General features: G+C 32.2%; 1 protein-coding gene and 1 long non-coding RNA gene across 3 annotated transcripts in view; one reads left to right on the top strand and one right to left on the bottom strand.

Moving 5' to 3' along the window:
* LOC137646970 (uncharacterized) overlaps positions 1–15,000 on the bottom strand; it is a 295,885-nt gene that overhangs the window by 270,684 nt on the left and 10,201 nt on the right. The window lies entirely within an intron of this gene.
* Positions 4,272–15,000, top strand: part of LOC137646968 (zwei Ig domain protein zig-8-like) — a 37,368-nt gene continuing 26,639 nt past the window's right edge. Inside the window, exon 1 of one of the 2 annotated variants that reach the window (XM_068380039.1) lies at positions 4,272–4,308. The gene's annotated coding sequence lies outside the window, so the exon portion shown is untranslated. Of the gene's footprint in view, positions 4,431–15,000 lie in introns of both variants that reach the window. The other variant, XM_068380038.1, reaches the window with a different exon arrangement.

The following is a 15,000-nucleotide window of genomic DNA, read 5'->3' as shown; positions in this document are numbered from 1 at the left end:
ACAAGCTTTATCTAAACTGCAGGCACCTTCTACGTGAAAGGACGTATTTAGTACAAGTGTTATGCGGTATACTTGTTTTGGCTAAAATCAACACAGAGAGCGGCAGTAGAAGTAAGCTCATTAAATGATAACTACACTTACCAACGTCATGTTTGATAACTTGCAAATCATTCCGAGGAGAACGGTCGATTGCTTTACATTGCAAATAGATAGCGCTTTTCCCTCTTTTGTTTTAACATGCAATATAAAGATAATTCTCGATTATTTTTTTCATTATGTGTTTTATCTGGTATTTCATCTATCACTTTTGTTAACAACAAAGTATTCTAAGGTAATTGTATACTATTCATAGTTTTATAACATTTCATATGGTAACTGATGTTTGTGATGTAACCCTTATGGAAAAAAATAAGTATTTCCTTATCCCTTAATGTTATAATGATGAAAATTACTATATTGTATTTTTTCATAATACACGGGCGTATTGTCCATATTCATATACAAAAAAGAAAAAAAGAAAAAAAAAACATTCAACTATTTACAGTATTTGCTTTGTGCGTAAAAAGGGCGAAACGAGTGTGGTAAAAAAAAATCGAAAACTCTAAAAGAAAAAAAAAAAAAAAAAAAAAAGAGAGATAAAACAGGAAACAGATCATTGTCTAATTCTCGTTTGAAACATATCGGAAAACGATGTTACATACGACCAACGAGGAGAGAGAGAGAGAGAGAGAGAGAGAGAGAGAGAGAGAGAGAGAGAGAGAGAGAGAGAGAGAGAGAGACCTGGTCCGTCCTTTTGATGTGATGAGTTTTCATTCAGAGCAAAGGTCGTCGGTCTCTTATCGAGCATCTCATATTACCAATGAGGAAAAACTTTTTTTTTTTTTTTTTTTTATGTTATTTACCGATTCAAAGTCCAATCCCCCATCTTAGAGGTGGGGCGGGAGGGGAGGCTTTAGTAAACTAGTTCCAATCAATTATTGGTTTCGGATTCCACACAGCTTTCATCAGAGCGAACGTAAAAGAGAACTTTTATTTCCCAATCTTTTGTTCAAGTTCATGTAGGCATTACTTGATCTCCCATCGTCAGGTGTTACACTAGTTGGGACGCTTCTGCACGAGCACACGCTGTGTGTCCGTGAGAAAGTGTGCGTGTTTGAATGTGTGTGTGTGTGTGTGTGTAAGAGAGAGAGAGAGAGAGAGAGAGAGAGAGAGAGAGAGAGAGAGAGATTAATGCACACATATATAGACATGTGGTTGATACGCAAATCCTGATCTATTATGTGAACATGTGAAATTTTTTGTTTTTTAAATTTGAATTTTGTTCTGATTTATCTTTCTATTGATGTCAAAGTTTGAAAAATATTATGTCAAACCTCTTCTATACAATGTTTCTTTTTTCACTTTTAATACGAGAGTGGATATGTCAGAACCAGTAAAAGCGTCTCACTTTAATTGATAAGAGAATGCTATCTGCAAAAGATATATTATATCCAAACAAATGGAAGGATTTTTACAAATTAGTTACTAATAAGTGCCTAGTTTACACAGGCAGGATTTACATATCATGTTCAAATAATTAAAAAGAAAATAATACAAATATCAATTTAACTAGCCTCGTTTCTGGATAAAGCTTTCTTATACTCATTAAAACTATTGTGTAATCATAATATAAAGTCCTTAAAAATTAGCTAGTTGATAATAACAAACATAAAAAACTGAAGATCCCTCATGATTACTTAACGAAAACCTAAAGGTTGAGAGCACCCTTATCAAAGGTAGCCATATTCAACAAAATGCATAAAACTATTAAGAACACAATTTCATCGTCGGTGAAAATAGTCTGCAGAAAACGTCCCTAATCTCAGCAACTAAACAAATATAAAATATTCCCTATTAGCATTTGCATATCTTCCGAATTATTTCAGTTATGAGATCGAATTGTATTTCATTATTGTATTTAATCTAAGGCGTCATTGACCTTTTCAACTGTGACGCTATTGGAATCATGAGTACGATCTATGAAGAAAACATAAAAAGAATAAAGGTCAGATTGAATCTGGGATCGATAACAATTCGTTAAGATCCGATGCTCTTTTTAATCGCGGAAGTTTCCGAGTCTAAGCAAATGAAGGGGCCTCATTACTCGTGTGATTGGAAAACAAAAATAATTGGGAGGTTTGCGAGTTGGAGAATGGAGTGGATCGGCAGTGTCAGGTAGAGAACAACAACAGAGGTTATGGAAAGGAGTGATAGGGATGGGTACAATGAAGAATGAGAAAGTGGAGATATGATGAAAAGGATAAGTATGAAAAGAATTAAGGTAAGAGGGGCGTTAGAAATAATCATATGGAATAATTATTGGGATTGACTGGAGATGATGATAGAATTAGGTCTCAATGATAGGATCGTTAAAGAATTGTTAAGAATTGAGAAAAAGAAAAATAAGTAAGTTGTTAATAATAAGATTGGAAGAATGAAATCATAGAAAATTGGAATAGAAGTAAACGAAGTTGGCTGTTGATATTGGTTGGAAAGAGTAAGAGTTTAACACTGAAATTGGTTGGGAATAATTGATTTGGGAAACAATAGAAGTTGTGATTTGAAATTATTTAGTAATAACGGGAATACTGTAAAACATTTAGTAAAAGGTAGGGAACAATGGAATAAAAAGGGGGTTTGTAATAGAAGTTGAGGATAAATATTGATTGGAGGTAATGGAAGTAAAGAGTTGAAAAATAGTTCAGTAATAAATGGCGTAGTATTTGGTTGGAATGAAAATATATATATATATATATATATATATATATATATATATATATATATATATATATATATATATATATATATATATATATATGAATTGAGGAAAGGCAAACGGGGAATTAATAGCAATTAGGAATATTAAGCATATGACTCAAAATAGTCGTTTAGCTATAACTAGACTTGGGATTTCTGGATTTGGATGGTGAGAAGTGCAAAAAGAAAGAAAAAAAAACTAATAAAAAAAATGTCCATGGCTGGAGTTGAATGGTCGTAATATATGATATTAGGAGCCGAGATTTTTTTCTTTTTTGTTTTGAACGAGTCATAAAAATGATTGGAACTTGTAGTGCTAGGAATTACCGAATGATATCTATTAATAATGAAGGGAATGACTGAGGATGGGGTTGAACAATTGAGAATGATGATTGTTGGGGAATAATGGTCATTCCGGAGAGAGAGAGAGAGAGAGAGAGAGAGAGAGAGAGAGAGAGAGAGAGAGAGAGAGAGAGAGAGAGAGTGTGTGTTTGTGTGTGTGTGTGTGGTAAATGACCCCTGCTCTATTTAGGGGTGATTTAACTCCGATGTATTGACTTGAACCCTTTTATGACGGCTGATACTCTAGTTTAGGATGCAAATCAGAGGTAAATCTTCGTGGGATTGCGACGTGAAAATGAGAGAGGGGAAACGGAACAGAGAGAGAGAGAGAGAGAGAGAGAGAGAGAGAGAGAGAGAGAGAGAGGGAGGTGGCCATGAGTGACAGAGCATATGAACAAGGCCATATCCTATTGATCAGCTATATATATTTGTGTACAGGGTTCAAGCCTGTTTCTAACCATGTAAGGGCCAGGGAAGATCAGGCAGTGGCTGTTGTGGTCAGAAACTCTCTGGGCTCAACCTTCTAATCCATGACTCTTGAGTACGCTATCCACCATAACCTGACAAGAAGTAAGAAAAGAGGAAAAAAAAATTTTGCAAAGGCGTTTGATTGTTTGAAATAAAAAGAAATGTTAAAAAGATACTGATATGGAATATCAATTGGTTCCTCCCGGCTAGATCTAAAGTAAATAAAGTTCCGATATTTCAAAAATATTTAAAGGACAGGAGATTTAGATATAAGTTTTATTAAAACTTTGTAAAAGATTTAGAAATATTGAAAAATTACACTAAACATCCATAAATCTTTCATATAAAGATAATTTATATATGTTTACTTTTTCGTGATCAAATAATCCATATAGTCAACAGATATTTTATATTTTATACGATACATTTGGTTTCAATATTGGACACACTTATATTGTGCTCCAAAATGTTTTTAAACTAATTCCATGTATGCAGTAAATAACTCTAAAGGAATACCTACTCATTTCGGATATAAAACAACAATATCAAACAAGTAATATGAAATGAGTTTATTATAGAGAAAAGGTTTACGGTACGATACTCTTCTCAGTCTGAGCCGGCAGCGTGCCTAGCAAGACCTTAGAGTTTCTCAACGAATGGCGTCAGTGTCGCTCGTTGCTTTTGAGTCATTGGTTGTAACCTGTACGTCTGTGTACCTTATATAGTGACTTTGGTTGAAGGCCAACTAGTTTTCTTATAGATAGTTATTTTAATTTATAAAATATCTATTTCCGAGGCTTATTTTCTCTTATCACCAAATATTCGTAAGTATATCTAGAATCGTATTTTCGGAGATAACAAAGTTTTGCATTTCAACTTATGTTAAAACTTTTACAACAAGATAAAACACACATGAAAGTAAAACGGAGAGTGTGAATTGGGTAATTTAGTAATAAAATAGCGAAGTGTTCTAAACTTTACCGATACAGTACAAGAAATTCACAATTTCTATCGTGTTGACAGAGTCGACAAATATCTCATACCGACTATATTAGGATTCAATAGTGATGATGTCTTGGCATGCCTAGAAAAAAATATTTTATTTTTTTACTTTTGTAAGTATACACTCGAATATATATATATATATATATATATATATATATATATATATATATATATATATATATATATATATATATATATATATATATATATATATATATATATATATATATATATATATATATTATATATATACACACACACACACACACACACACACACACACACATATATATATATTATATATATATATATATATATATATATATATATATATATATATATATATATTCACACACACAAAAACTTTGGTAGCGACAATGTTTAATTATTTGGAGAAACAAATTGAAGGGGGTGGGGGAATCATTTATTAATGTAAAAGAAATTACTTATATCAATATACATTCCATTAAATAATAAAGGTAATTTTCCTGCCTAAAGAAAAAAAAAGAAAAAAAACTCCGAAAAATTTCTTTTGAAGTCCGCTACCTACAAATGACCTCTAAAGGTGATCTCTTCAATACAAAAATATTCATTTTAAAACATGTAAATAAATTATGAAGTTAAAATGGTTTATATATATATATATATATATATATATATATATATATATATATATATATATATATATATATATATATATATATATATATATATATTACTGTATGCGTCTGTTGCGTATGTATATTTGAGAGAGAGAGTGGGATACTTTGTGTATATGCGTATTTTTTTTATAGTTGCAACATTCTAGCTTATTGTTAACTAAAATTACCAAAGCTCAACTTCTTATATGGTCCATTAAATCATGAGTCCACGGTTAGAGGTATACATTAATTTGTTTAAGGTGATAAAAGACTCGCCTATACCTGCAAATTAAAAAGACAAAGATCTCGTGTTACACATCACCACGCAAATCTTAATTATCACCAGATCTCGGTACCACATCAACTCTGTGAAGACTCTTTCCTTAATAGACGACTGAAGTATAAAAATTCCAACTACGTGTCTCTGATGTTGTTAAGTTATGAGTTTAGCGCTATCAGTTAGTTTTTGTCAAAAGTACTACTTAATTATATTCTTGGGTGGAAATCTTATATCTCTTTAACGGATGAATTAGTCATAATGATATGACTTAAAACTGTTTTTTTTTTTTATACACCTCTCTTATTATTATGCTGTCGACCTTTTTTTCAATTATATATACTTGCTTTCCTAATCGATTTGACAGATAAAATTAAGTTACCCCAAAAAGTCGACGACATTTAGTGTTGACTTTATCAATCCTGTTTGCTAACTCTTTAAAGCTTTTTATTCTAGGAGAATGTGTGTTAAGAATAAGACAACCAAACAATTACTACCTTATTCATCATTTAACTGCTGAACTAAACAGACTACTTTAGCAATAGTAAATTTATAGTATATATCTTCAGAGGAGACTGTTAGCGTATTGAACCCCTCAACTTTTACTGTGCCATTACCTCACTATCTCTTTTAATTTCTCACATTATATGTATATATACATATGTATATATATACACACACACACGCCTATATATATATATATATATATATATATATATATATATATATATATATATATATATATATATATATATATATATATATATATATGTATATATATATATATATATATATATATATATATATATATATATATGTATATGTATATATATATATATATATATATATATATATATATATATATATATATATATATATATATAATGTGTGTAACTGTTTGTATATGCCAGTAGAGAATGGTACAAGTAACGCAATGCCCCTTTCAAAGCCAAGCGAAGAAAATACATGTAAAACTGGAAATGGCTTTACGACATACTAAGCTACAAATCTTTGTACCCTGAAAACACAGTGTCAATGGGAGAATGGTAAAGCATGCAAGTTCATGATGAAGAAAAACCACTACAGAATATTCAGAAGGGGAAAAAAAAAGATAGATATGAGATTGGGAATCATATGTTTTCTGCTGGTCTTATCTCAAAAACTGTGAATTATGCAACAACAAGATGCAATGCATTTAATGGAGACGACCTTAATTCAAGAATAACCAAATAACCGATGGAAAACAATTAAGCTTAATCCGATTACGGGCGATTTAATGGTTTATTTCATGACTTGTAATTATAATAATCAGGTAGGTGACCAGAGCACGGTCCAATTATTGATAACCAAGCAAGTGCTTCGACTCACGAACAATGACGATAAATCCTGGTCTAAATTTCACAAGTGATCGGGAATTATAGCTTTTTCTCCTTTGCGATAATGCATTAAGTTTTTTCTTTTTATCCTACTGTATTGGTATTAAATACTCCCATTCTGTTTATAAACCGATGCTAATTTACTTCTAATTACACGGTCAAATATATATATATATATATATATATATATATATATATATATATATATATATATATATATATATATATATATGTGTGTGTACATATATACACACAAATATTATGTAAATCAGACTTATAAAAAACCATGTATGCAATTAGTAACAAAATAGTTCTACAGTAATTTCAGATATATCTTGTCAAATGGAAAATCAGAATTTCTCCAATCATTAAAGAGATTGGACCCTCATACACTGAATTACTGCTGACATAACATGATATCTGAAGTAGCCTGATAGTATCCTCGTGTCTTAGGTATTACGTCGAAAGGAAAGTCGGAACTTATATCAAATGGAAAAAGAACGATTTTGAATAGAAAACTATCCTTTAAATTAGACGTAATTTAGATATTCAGCCATTTGCGGGAAATTACATAAATCTATCATAGAGATAACAACTTTATTTACGTAATATGTTTGTCTTTTGTAATGGATAACGAACAATATTGATGCTATTTAAGGAAATATTAAATACGATATTGTTTCTGAGATTACGTGAACGTCGATATTATAATATATTTTTGATATTGTCTTCAACGTTATAGATACATTAATATTTTTTACATAATAAGTACATTTATTCCGACGAAAACTGTATTTTAAAGACACTAGAAAGCAAATTAATTTGGCTTCATTTATATTGATAATACATATTTTTTTTCTACTTATTGTAATATGAATTTTGTATTTTTATCAACGATACTCCTTGGTATTTTCTCATTCAATGTACCTTTTTAATTCTTCCTTAATTACGAAAGATATTTTTTCTATTCGTATTTTATACCATTGATCTCACTGATTGTGTTCGAAATATCCTGATTCTACGCATACTATGAATTTCCCTCTCTTGTAAATATCACAGGTAAAGCTTCATATTTTTTTCCAAAGTCTGATAATCTTTTTCCGCTTGAGCTATATTTCATTTTCATAATTGAAGTCAATAAAATGTAAAAAAGAAAAAAAATACTGATAATAGTTGTATATAATTTTCTGTCGCAGAAAAGGTTGAATTTATTGAATGATTGTTATCAATATGTAATTGTAAATCAACAGAAAAAGTAGCTCTTACTCGTTTTTTATAGTAAAACAAATATTTAAGACTAATCGCGCCGTAATCTGATTACTCATCAGATGGAATTTCGATATATTTTTTTTGAGTTTTAACAACCATTATATAAAAAAAACTTGATAAAGTTTTGTTGATTTAAAAAGTAGGGATTTGTAAGCAAAGGATGTGTGTGTGTGGGGGGGGGGGGGGTTAGTTACTGATGGGATTTTGTACCTATCATTTATCCTTCAAGTCATTGATCCTTTTAAACCTCAATTATTATCATTATTAGTATTAGTTGCACAGCTAAAACCCTAATTGGAAACGCAGGATGCTATAATTCTAAGGTCTCCAACAGGAAAAAATAGCCTAGTAAGCAATGGAAATGAGGAAACAGATAGAATAGAGTACCTCTTTGTACCCTCAAGTAAGAGAACTCAAACCCAAGACAGTGGAAGACAATAGTATAGCGGTTATGGCACTACCCCTGGCTAAAGAACAATGCCCTGGTTTTGGAGTGTCCTTTTCGTAGGTCTACTAATCATAGCTCAGGAGTCTTTTCTAACCTCACCAAGTGGAAAGTAACCACTGATCAATTACAGTGCTTTAGTTAACCCTTCAAGTGAAGAAGAACTTTTTGGTTATCTTGATGTTGTCCAGTGTAAGAGGAAAGAAAGGAATGTGCCAGACTATTCGGTGTATGTGTTGGCAAAGTGATAATGAATCGTAACCAAAAAGTGAACCAAAGTAGTACTATCTGGACAGTCAAAGGAACAAATAACTCCGTAGCAATAGTATATCAACGGGTGGCAGGTGCTTGGCCAACCTATTACGATGGTAGATATCATCCCTGACCTAATAATGATAATAATAAAGATAATAATGATAATAGTAATAATAATTAAAATTATGATAATAATAATAATAATTTGATTGATAACGATGAGGATTACTTAAAATCGACAGATCGATTTGTAACCTTGTATGAAAAAACAATCCGAAAAGCTGCAAAGGCAGATAAATTATGATTTCAGCAAAACGTCAAATCCTGATAACAATAAACATCGAGATTCAGATAAAGCAAACTGGGAATGCAAAGAAGCTGTATAAATAAGCGAGGTGTGAGCACACAAATAACTGACCTTTCCCTCGAACAGTGATTCACAACAGATCATCAAACGACGGGGCGTCGTAAAATCTCTTTAGGTGCGATTGTTTCTTTAAGGTCAAAGATACACCAATGCATTGTTAGCAGGACCAAGATACTCACTCAGACACGTTTTCGCACGACAAAGGTGAAAGAGATAGAAGCCGTTGTTATTTTCAAGGACTATTAGGAGCGTTGAGAACCTATTTGTCTCTGATCATATAAAAAGGAGAGCTTATGTGACTATTCTTATTGAAGAAAAAAAGTGTTTATTGGTCTCTTCGTATTGAAGAATTTCATGAGATATATTTGTCTCCTCTTATAAAAGAAAAGATAATAGCTTATTTATCTGATTTTCTCTTACTATAGAAAAGACGAGCTTATTTGTCTATTCTTATAAGATAAAAGGTAAGCAAAAAACTAATTTGTCTCATCTTATTAAAGAAGAAAATGAAATCTTAGGTATCATTTCTTCCTAATAAAAAAAAGGCTTATGTTTCTCCTCTTAAAAAAAACAGAATTTATGTCTCCTCTTATCGAGAAAAAAATATAACATTTTGGGTCAATAATTATGAAATTTGCCTGTTACTGACCATTTTATGGCCACAAAATATGACTTAAATACACATATATTCATGAAAAGTATTGCCGAAAATTTAATTTACATTTGAAGTTCCTCCCAACATTCCCCTCCTCTTTCTGTATCTTCTTCCTCCTCCCCAACATATCCCACCCCTTCCTGTATCATCCTCCTCTTCCCCAACATTCCTCACCCCTTTCTGTATCCTCCCCAACATTCCCCACCCCTTCCTGTATCATCCTCCTCTTCCCCAACATTCCTCACCCCTTTCTGTATCCTCCCCAACATTCCCCACCGCTTCCTGTATCATCCTCCTCTTCCCCAACATTCCTCACCCCTTTCTGTATCCTCCCCAACATTCCCCACCCCTTCCTGTATCATCCTCCTCTTCCCCAACATTCCTCACCCCTTTCTGTATCCTCCCCAACATTCCCCACCCCTTCCTGTATCATCCTCCTCTTCCCCAACATTCCTCACCCCTTTCTGTATCCTCCCCAACATTCCCCACCCCTTCCTGTATCATCCTCCTCCTCCCCAACATTCCCCACCCCTTTCTGTATCCTCCCCAACATTCCCCACCCCTTCCTGTATCATCCTCCTCCTCCCCAACACTCCCCACCCCTTTCTGTATCCTCACCAGCATTCCCCACTACGATGTTGATCGAGCGATAGAAACTGATATGAACTATTCAAATTACAAGTATATTTGTACGAGTAAACATGTTTCGAAACACGTTCAAATTAAGATGCTGTTCTATAAGTTTGAATACTATTCAAAAGGTTAATTGATATCCTATGTTTTTATCTACCGAAAAAGAGTGTTTGGAACAACATTTGATTATTGTCTTAATAATCTAATATTATATATACCGGAGAAAAGTGCTAATAATTAGTTCATTAGTTAAATTCTTATATGAACTACAAATTTCTATGATTGTTTGACATTTTGATCACAACACCACCTAAAGAAAGTTCAAAGGGAGAAGGAAAAAAAAATAATGATAGATAGTTTAGCAAAATGAAATGAAGAGAGAGAGAGATAGAGAGAGAGAGAGAGAGAGAGAGAGAGAGAGAGAGAGAGAGAGAGAGAGAGAGAGAGAGAGAGAGAGAGACGTTTTAGCTGAAAATCTTCATAAAATCTATTTTCTCGTTCGGTCACTTTCTTCCACATAATATTTCTGCTACTATTGCTACTACTATTCTACAATAAAATTTTAGTGATGATAATAATGTAACCTCTATAAAACAAAATAGATATTAAGATTCTTCTTTTGCTGATAATAACAGCGAAAACAAAATAATAATAATGATAATAATAATAATAGTAATAATAATACTAGTAATAATAATAATAATAATAATAATAATAATAATAATAATAATAGTAATAATAATAATAATGCTAATAATAAAAATAGTAGTAATGATGATAACAATAATAATAATGTTTTAGAAAATATCAACCCATTTTCTCTTTTGGAAATAAAGGAAAGAATAAACACACCAAAGCTACAGCATGATCCTTAGATAATTGAGGTCATAACGTCACCAGAATGACTTGAGGACATCCTTGAAGTTGTCCTTGGAGGTTAAGGACTTGAGAAAATAGAAAATCTCTTCTTCAAGTAGAACGTGTTATGAAAGCAAGGAGAAATGGTATAATAATTTGTAGCTTTATGGCTGAAGAGGGTTCATAAAGATTAGGAGGCCACTATTAATGATGATTTTAAGAATTATATTCATGATGGTATGTCACATTTCAGTAAAAGTATTATGACGAGTTTGTCTTGAATAATATCACACCATCAAATGTAATGCAGCAGATAATAAACATGATAATTATTATAACAATGATAATGTTGATAGTGTTTAAACAAAAGAAATCTCTAGGTAAGTTAAATATCACCGCTAGCCCTTGTAAATCACTCCATTCAAAGGAACAAAAACTAAGGCAAAAAAGAAAAAAAAAGGCATATTGCGTTTACTCTGAATTGCCACCTCTGTTCTCTTTCCACAGGATCCTGTTCATTTCTGTATCGATATCATTGCATCAATGTCTTGAGCAACCGTCTCCATACACAACGTTTATTTTTTTCCTAACGGCTTTGATTTTGTCTACCAGGTCCCTAAGAGAGAAATATTTCTTTAATTAGGTTTTCACATTATTATTCTTCTAATATTTCCTGACATTCTCCTAGTTTTTTTCCTGATATATATATATATATATATATATATATATATATATATATATATATATATATATATATATATATATATATATATATATATATATATATATATATATATATATATATATATATATTCTAATGTCGATGTTAATGGCATGGAAACGATCAAGACAATCTGGAAATAGGAGGAACAATTTTCCCCGTCCATCCAATCATAAGAATAAAAAGTGGAAAGACACAGAAGGGAGCTTAAACCCATGCCTCAAGAGGATGGGAGGATATAAGATTCCGAGAAAATGTGGTAGAAAAAACTCCAAATCTTGTTAGCGCGTGTAGAGATTAGATCACTTAACACTTAATGGCAAACCATGGGGTGCACGATATGTCTTGGTGATGGAAAGGTTTCCAAAATATTATGATCCGGGGATTACAACTTTGGACCATAGTACACTGTGGTCTTTATATGAAAATCTTACAGTAATATAGATATGTGTTTATATACACACAGACACAAATACACCAATATACACACACACACACACACACACACATATATATATATATATATATATATATATATATATATATATATATATATATATATATATATATACATATATATATATATTTAGATGTTTTGCTTATATTTTTCACCAAATTTATACGAAATATTTTAGCTATGGTAGGCAACTCTCATAGGACACTCCAAAATCAAGCCATTGTTCTCTCGTCTAGGGTAGTACTATCGTCTCTGTACTATGGTATTCCTCTGTCTTGGTTAGAGTTCTCTTGCTTGATGGTACACCCGGGTACACTATTCTATCTATTCTATTCTATTCTATTTTCCTTCCTCTTGTTTTGTTGAAGTATTTATAGTTCATATGGGAGATGTTTATTTTAATGTTACTGTTCATAAAATAGTTTATTTTTCTTTGTTTCCATTCCTCACTGGGCTATTTTTCCTGTTGGAGCCAATGGGAATATAGTATCTTGCTTTTCCAACTAGGGTTCTAGATTTTGCAATTGATAATGATAATAATAAAAATTTATAAATTTCTAATCGCATGCGGTATAGTATAACCCACCCCACCCCAAAGAAAGAAAATAATAGAGAATCATTAAGCTTAATCAATTGTTTGGTTCACATAGCATTTACATTTTCTTTGTGAGAAATAAAGCTCATAAAAGCGAAATCTTTTCTATATGCGATTCTTTTTCAGCGATTTTTTTTTTTCATATCTTCTTGTGTACCCTGAATGGGCCAGAAACATGCACACTGTCACCAACACTATCTATTGACAGCCAATATTCGATAGTCACCGCATCTTAGCTACTTTTAATCATCGAAAACTCTTCTTTCTTCAGCTCTCTCTCTCTCTCTCTCTCTCTCTCTCTCTCTCTCTCTCTCTCTCTCTCTCTCTCTCTCTCTCTCTCTCTCTCTCTCTCTCTCTCTATATATATATATATATATATATATATATATATATATATATATATATATATATATATATATATATATATGTAATGGTTCTTTAACACAGTCTTCCATTTCCTTCGGTCCAGTGCGTCTTCCTTGCTCAATTCCAACGCCCTCATATCTCTTTTCACTCAGTCAATCCATTTCAATTTTTGTCTATCTAACCTCCCACCTGGTAGTCTTATAGCCATATCCTTCCTTATCGGATGGTCTCCCTCTCGTCTATTTTTATGTCCATAACATCTCAGTCTAGCTTCTCTCACCTTGGTTGAAGCTGGTGCTATTTTGAGAGTGCCTCCAACATGTTTTAAGTCCAACTTTCCACCACAGCATTTTCATGTCAGTTACATAAATCGTGTTCTCATCTCTCCTCTTTGTTGGCCATATTTTGTATGAGTGCAGGTCTCACCACTGGTCGCTGGATCTTGCTCCTAAACTTAAATTAATTGGCATCTTACCATTACACTGCACCCCATTACATTTCCTCCCGCTATTCCACCCTGAATGTATCCTTCCAGTCAATTCTTCATCTAGGTCTCCTTTATTTTGGATCACTGATCCCAGATATTTAAAACTTTTTACCTCTCCCAACTTATGAAATTGATGTCAAGATCTTCCCTTCTCTTCCTTTCTGCTTCCTCAAATTCATAGCGCATTCCTACAGTCCCGATTGTACTTATTAACAAACCCTTCTCTACCGGACAGTTCCTCCATCCATCTGCTTTCATATTTAGTTCTTCATTATCAGTAGCACAAAAAAATCCATCATTTGCATAAAGTATTGTAAAGGGGATTTCACGTCTCAAAGTGAATAAAAATGGGCTTAAGGATGACCCTTGTTGAAGACCTATCTGTATATTGAATACCACGTAGTCTCCCGCTTCATATCAAACCGTTATTGCACACTTTTCATACATATTCCCCACCAGATTTACATATAATTCTGGTATTCCTTAGACTGTTAAACTTCTTTAACTCTCTTCTCGTGGTACACTGTCCAGTGCCTTTTATAGATCAGTAAATATCATATGCAAGTTCTTTCCTCCTTCTCTATTTTTTTTTTTTTTTTTTTTGTTAATTGTTGTGCAGAAAATATTGCATCTGTTGTGCTCTCATAGACAATGAAGCATTATCGTTTTCTTATCTTATCTTCAAGACCTTGAGCTACTCATTATGACAGGAATATCAAATGATATAGAAAGGCAGTATTCGACAAATAGTGAGGTCTGAAAGAAGCACCTAACCGATAAAAAAAGCAAGAAACAATGATCTTCACTAACAATGGGGAGAATAATACTCACGTGTAACTTTTATATATCGGAGTTCTTAAGTGGTAGAGCACATAATGGAAAGCCTAAGGGCGTTGAGTGGTCGTAGAAGTACTACAATTACAATGGCTACATAATTGAAATAATGAGACTTTACATTTTTGGTTTTTGAGTACTTTCGTCCTCGTT

This window comes from Palaemon carinicauda, chromosome 9 (genome assembly GCF_036898095.1).
Source record: "Palaemon carinicauda isolate YSFRI2023 chromosome 9, ASM3689809v2, whole genome shotgun sequence".
NCBI classification, from domain to species: domain Eukaryota; kingdom Metazoa; phylum Arthropoda; class Malacostraca; order Decapoda; family Palaemonidae; genus Palaemon; species Palaemon carinicauda.
The sequence above is the reverse complement of the archived record's forward strand: the minus strand, read 5'-3'. Positions and strand labels throughout refer to the sequence as shown.